General features: G+C 44.0%; 1 long non-coding RNA gene across 1 annotated transcript; it reads right to left on the minus strand.

The window, feature by feature from the left end:
- Window positions 1–3,614: 3,614 nt before the first annotated feature.
- LOC107213212 lies at window positions 3,615–4,811 on the minus strand. Its single transcript, XR_004499986.1, has 2 exons — window positions 4,709–4,811; window positions 3,615–4,064 (listed from the first exon to the last, which is right to left on the minus strand). It is a non-coding gene; the product is annotated as an uncharacterized LOC107213212 (long non-coding RNA).
- Between the last annotated feature and the right edge of the window lie 1,878 nt (window positions 4,812–6,689).

Consider the following 6,689-nt stretch of genomic DNA (forward strand, 5'->3'; position numbering starts at 1 on the left):
AATTTAATGAAATGTTGTGATCCCATTTGGGTTTTGTGCCTTTCAAAGCATGTATAAGTTAAAATAATTTCAGTTATTTTACTCTCTTCACTTTTTTGTGCTGTTAAATGGATTTTTAAATTCTGTTCTGACAGCCAGGAGTGAACCTCATAGGAAGAAGAGTTTCTTTGGTTATTTTGCAAGAGCTCCAGGGTGTCACTGCCTCTCCCAGGATGTTCTGGGAAAGGCTGGGCCCCACCTCAGCCCAATCCCACTTCTCTGGGTGGGAATGGGGGAGATCCTTCGTGTCCCAGCACAACACAGGGAATGGGGAGGGGGCAGGAAGGGGCTAGAAATGACCCCAAACCCCAGAGTGTGGCACAGGAGAGCATCACCCACTCCTGCTGCTCCAGCCCTGACGTTCTGCAGGTTATTCCTTTCTCCCTTAGCAGGTTTTGCTCTCTCTGCTCCTCTCTCTCAGTGCAGGTGGCTGTTTTTTGGTGAAATGCTCTGACCTGAGGCTGCCTGCTCCCAGCACCTCGGGTTTTCCTGCCAGGATGAGGGGCACTGCTGGAAAACCAGGGCTCAGACCCTTGGTCCTCATTCCTCATTCTGCACCCAGAGTGCCCTTCACACTCACTTTTGTTTTCATTTTTAATTTTCTGCCAGATTGACTCCAGAGCAGTCACACCCAAGGTACACTGGCATACCTGGCAGCTGAGTCAGGCTGCACCAGCCCATGTACTCAGTTTCAGTTGTGCAAATTAAAAATTTTAAAAAAAACAACAAAAATAACCCCACAACAAAGCCACTGAATAGAAGTCACCCTTCCAAATCATCCCCCAGAGGGTGAAGAGTCACCTAGAGGAAACTCAGCAGAACAATAATATTTTTTATTCTGTTTTTAGTACAAAAACAAGGAGTGACAATGAGGCAACAAATGAATTAGATTATAGAATTCCCTTGGTGTAACGATTGGGATTCAGATATGAAATCATCAATGGCATATCTTTGATATCTTAATTTCTTCATGCAAATGCCATATTCCAAGAATTACTTTCATGCATTTATTTTCATGTGATGAAAGCCAGCCCACACTGGCACCTCCTCTTTCTGCTCCCGTGCTTGTGTACCACAAAAATCACATCAGAAACAGTAAAATCAGCTGCACTAACACACACTCACTTAGAAATTCGTATTTTCCACATTTCCAAACAGAAGGCCAAGACCTGAGAGGAAATAAGGAGTTTTTTTTTCAGTATCCTCAGTTTCTTTAGGCTTTTATCTGACTTTAAAGAATTGCTGGATATCATTTACTATCATTCATTATACTTTGGGGTGAACATCTCCTTATGTCAACAGCTTGCTTTACAATTAAGCTCAGTAATTAGCCCCATAATGGACTTACTACCTGTTTTGCCTGAAAGCGAAGCAGGGAGTGTGTCAGAGCATCCTGTTGAGGGATAATGTTGAAACCTTCCTGGGCTGCATTCAGGAAAATAAAGAGCAACCACCAGCATGTGTAGGTACAAAGTGAGTCCTGTTTCCTTCCAGCAAATAGAAGTTTTTTCTGTTGAATGTTAAGAATTACATCAGTTCAACCTGTAGCACACTACTTATGAGGTTGTTTTTTATCTTTGCTAGGGGTAGTAAAGCCTCAGTACCTTCTGATAACCTCCTGGTGCAGACCTGCTCCGTGTCCTGGGGCTGTGGCTGTTCCACAGCTGCTTAGGGAAATATCTACAAACTCCGGGGTTTCTCAGCATTTTGCTGATGTTGCTCCAAAGCCAGAGCAAGCCCAGCTCTGTTGTTTGCCCCTGCTCTGCATCCCTGGCAGGGCTGTGCCAGGGTTTGCATTGTTTGGGAAGTTGAAGGTTGCACAAACAGCACAGCAGGGTGTGAGTAAGGGATGTGTCAGCCCCCATTATCCTGGCAGGGTGTATTTACACTGCTCAGCTCAGCTCCTCAGCATCACAGCTTCCTCCAGGATGGAGCTGCCATCTCTGGTGCAGAAAGTACACGTGCTTTGTCTTGTAGGAGCTGTTTTCTTATCTGCTCCGAAAGAAAGCACACCCCAATAAAGCAGTTTTATATTTAGAGCCTTGTAAACTGTGGTGGCTCTTGGCCAGGAACTCTTCAGTCTGGGTTAGGATTCTCACAAGGTCCTGATTGTCAGAAATTTAGGTTGGATATCAGGAAGAAATCCTTCCCTGTGAGGGTGGGCAGGTTCCCAGAGGAGCTGTGGCTGCCCCTGACCCCTGGGAGTGTCCCAGGCCAGGTTGGAGCACCCTGGGACAGTGGGAGCTGTCCCTGCCCCTGGCACGGATGGAACAGGATTATTTTAAAGCCCCTTCCAACCCAAACCCATCTGCAGTTCACCACTGGGATTCCTCTGTGCTACCCAAGTCATGTCAGATATCACCACGAATATTTTCTTTCACGCAGGCGTTTTCCAGGCTGACTCTATGGGAGCTCCATTTCATTTACCAGCATTTCCTTTGATCCCTTTTTGGTGAAGGAAGTTTAAAAAAGAAAAATGCCTGTTTCTTGATATGTGGAGCAGAGCACTTGATTACAGTGTACAGTATGAATACTTGATTAATAGTTACTGTAAGCATTTGTAAGGAATTTGATGCATCTGGTTTGAATAAATATCACACATGTCTGAATTCAGCCAAAATTTCATCATCCTGGAAATACAGCCCTGAGGATGGAGCCTGGCAAGTGTGGGGATTGGTCTTTGGGGTGAATATTCTCCCTGTCTTCTTGAAATTAATGAGTTTTGCTACTGATGCTAAAGGAGTCAGGATTTCCCCAGAATTTCCCACATGAAATAGTAAAAATCATCAAATCTGAAATCAGGATTTAACTCATGTGAATCCCTGCTGGGTGGTGTGTGGCCTCTGCAGCTCACACCCCATTTTACCTCAGTTTAAATCTCACCCTCCTGCTGCTAATTCTGCTGCACTGGGGCAAAATAAACCTGCAAATTTTATTTTTAAGTGATTGTTCTGCTGGCTGGGGCTCCATTGTTGCCCCTTCCTGGTGGGGTCTGGGTGTCCTGAGCACATTTCCAGGCTGGGAATTTACACTTCTGTGCAGCTGTGACTTTAGATCAGGACATCACTGATAATTTGAGATGCTGCACATGTAAACCACAGCTTGCTGTCTCTCCTGTTTCCTTCCAGCAAATAGAAGTTTTTTCTGTTGAATGTAAAGAATTACATCAGTTCAACCTGTAGCACACTACTTATGAGGTTGTTTTTTTATCTTTGCTAGGGGTAGTAAAGCCTCAGTACCTACAGAAATGAGTCCAGATCTTAATCTTAGTGAACAAAATCATGTTTCTGTTTCCTGAAGTGGAAGCAGAGTTTCTTTTATGATTTCCACCTCAGACCCGATGTGAGATTTTCTGAGAGGGGAAGGGTTTCTTCCTTCTAATTATTCTTGCCTGACTTCCCTCCACCCTCTTTTGCAAGCTTGAAGTCCCTAACAAGGGCTCAGTTTGCTTCTAGGATCAATTAGTTCACTGATTTGCTTTGCCTTTTCTTAGGTATGGCCACAAATTGAGGATCTAACTCTTCAAAAGTTCTGCTTTTGCTTTGAGAACTCTTTTTTTTTTTTTTTCCTTTTTTTCCGGGTAATGTTTTGTATGCTGTTTTCTCTCGTTCTGTTTGTCTATTAATACCCCAGACAGTTCTAGCTCACTTTTAATATGACATGCAACTTCCTTTTCATGGCTGCCAGCTCCTCCTGCTTTGCCATAACAACTTAAAGACTTTCTGCTCTCTGTAAAACCATCGGGTGTTTGAAATCCTCCACGGAAAAAGTAGAATAAAAGAAAAAAATATAAAAATAAAAATAAGAAATCAAATCCACGCCTGTATTTTCCTTCGGCCTTATCATCAAATCTCCTTGAATATGCCTAACTAATTATTTTCTCGGAGTTTTCCCCGCCGTGTCTCCTGGCAGAGGAGCAGACAGGTCCTGGAGAGATGGAAGGACACCGTGTCATTTCTTGGCACAAGAGGAATATTCCAGGAGAATCACTCGGGGAAGGGCTCGGGTTTGGCACAGCATCGCTTCTGGCAAAGAGGCAGAAAGATTAAAAATTAAAAAATATTAGAAATTATTCAAATCCCGTCCGGGAGGGGAGGAGCGGGGATGTTGTTCCTTTCAGGGGTTAACTGCAGGATGCGAAACTCGCCTTCCAAAAGGTTAATTCAGTCAGGCTTTGGTGAATAGATAAAAGCGGTTTAAGGACAGGTGCCAGCCCATCAGTCCCTTTCAGCAGCTGAGGGTTTCAAAGGGTAAATCACTTGCAAATGTTGTTTTCAATAGGTGAGAAATCCCTGACTAGAATAGGTGCTGGCTGGGCTCGGCCCGAGCGGCACAAAGGGCTCCTTTCGCCCAGAAATTCCGTTTATTTTGTTTGTTTATTAACCACCCCAGACTTTATGATTTACACCCCCCAGGTTGTTTACCGAGCTGTTCTCAGCTCGCATTTCTTTGTTCCGATCGTTCAGAGAAACGAAATCTCCCGTGCGGGGCTGGAAATGCGATTTTTGAGAAGCCGTAAAACTGGCCAGGCTTGTTTAAAGCTGGGAGTTTAACTCTATTGACTTTCCTGCTTTGCTTTTAGTTGTACTTGAGTGACTTCATTAAAAAGGAGGGCAGTTACTTCATGGTACAATCCGGTGACATTTGTAGTTTCCTGTTCTATTCTTACTCAGCTGAACGCGAATTCTTCTTTCAATTTCTGGAGTTTTTCATCTGGACCAAAATCTTCTTTTTATACTGCGAGATCTCCTTCCCATCCTTCTCTCGAGCAACCACGCTGGGAAAAAAATAAAAAATAATAATAAAAAAAAGATGTTCTGTGGAAAAAAGAGGCTTTTTTTTGGCGTAAATGAAGTTCTGGGTGTGTTTGGTGGCACTTTGGGAGCTCTCTGTGCCATCCTCGGCAGGAGCTGGGCTCCTTCAGCCGCTGCCTGCAATGCAGAAAAACCCCAGGAATTGCTGCCAGGAGCTGGAATTGTGCTCCCAGGATCCCGGAGGAGACATCCAGGGACTGAACGAAGGGAAACAGCCCCAGCCGGAGTTTTAGGATGCTGCTCCTGCCCTGGAAGGGATGGCGGTGCCTCCCGGCAGAGGTGGAAGTGAGGAAGGAACTGGGAGCATCTTGGCTGTTTCTCTTTCTCTGGGGAGATCATTCAGGCACCAGTGTTTATTTAGTGAGTAAGGGCTGCTCCTGGCATTGCCCGGGCACGGACAGAATTCAGGCTGTTGGTGTCTGATATTCGGCTTTTACACTTTTTTTGCCAAGCTCTGACCCTGCTTCTCAGGCACAAGCTTCAGTGCAAACCCTCCTTTAAGGAATTTATTTCCCAAGAATTAATGAACCTCGGTTTTATATTAAAAAAAAACCTTTAACCCCCCAATTCTGCCAATTTAACAGCAGACAGGATCGCAGTTCCCAGTCTGGAATGAACCCCATCCTCTGCAATCCCTCCTTCTGTGTCTGTCCTTTTCCCATCTGGGCAGGGGCACCTGGAGGAGGCTGTGGGCAGGAATGTGCTGAGGGATGCTTAAATAAAGATGGAATTTCACTTGCTTTTTTCCCTTGCTTTGGGTGCTCTCTCCCCTCTTCCAAACCACCCTTTTTACATAAACCCCCCCGCGAAGGATTAATCATCACTGTGATGAATGAATCAAAAATTAATGAAGATATTTCAGCAGCTCTCAAAAAATGATCTGGGGGTTCTGAAATTGTCAGGAAGGGATAGGAAGGTGTTAAACTCTTGGGTTCCATGAGGGGTTGGGGCATTTGCAAAGCTCCACAGAGACATTTAGGGAGAGGAAAAGGCAGCAGCTGATCCTGGGTAAAGTAAGGATTTTTTCAGAGTAGAAAATGCACCTGCAGTTTCCTAAGTTACACGTATAAAAAGATAAAAAATTTACAAATACAGTTATATAACAGTATGCTTAAATACTCTGATTTTTGGGCCAGTGAGGCAAAAATATGATTCTAAATTATCAAAAATACAATTGTAAAACATCCCACCCACGTGTCCTGGCGTGGTGTCCCTCAGCCTGCTCTGAGCACCTGAGAGGAGCAGAATTGTTAAAAAACATCATTTCCATCCCCTTTTCTGTGCTGTACAACTGCTTTCCACGTGCTGCTTTATTTTTAGGATTTAGTTAATGGCTCGGTAAGAAATCACACTTTGCATTTTCCCCAGCATCATCCTGTGGTGCTTTTCTGTTAGCTCTGCTCTGGCAATTAAAAAGTTGCACGCAGTTATCCCACACATTTTTAGAGTGGCCTGGTAACAAAGAAACATAGAAAACATAGAAAAGGGTGCTCAAGCCCTGTGAAAATAACTTTATCTCCGTTTAAATATTGTAAATATCGTGTAAAAAAACTTTCAGGGTACTGACGGGGTGAGAGAGTCCAGGACAGCCTCGTTTTTATTTAATTCATTTTTCTGCAAGCTTGGAAAAAAAACCCAAAACAACTCAGCCAACACTTTTTGTTCATCACGGGAAATATTATTCCCTAGTTTGTAGGTGTTTAAATGTTATCACGAATCTCTGTAAATAGAAGCAGGAGGAGGGAGGGGGTATCTGTAAGATGAGAAAAGGAACCACTGCCTATTGTTTGACCTGAACAGCTCCCTGATTGACTGGGAGAAGGAATATCTCCATGG

The sequence above is a fragment of the Parus major genome, chromosome 20 (genome assembly GCF_001522545.3).
Source record: "Parus major isolate Abel chromosome 20, Parus_major1.1, whole genome shotgun sequence".
NCBI lineage: Eukaryota > Metazoa > Chordata > Aves > Passeriformes > Paridae > Parus > Parus major.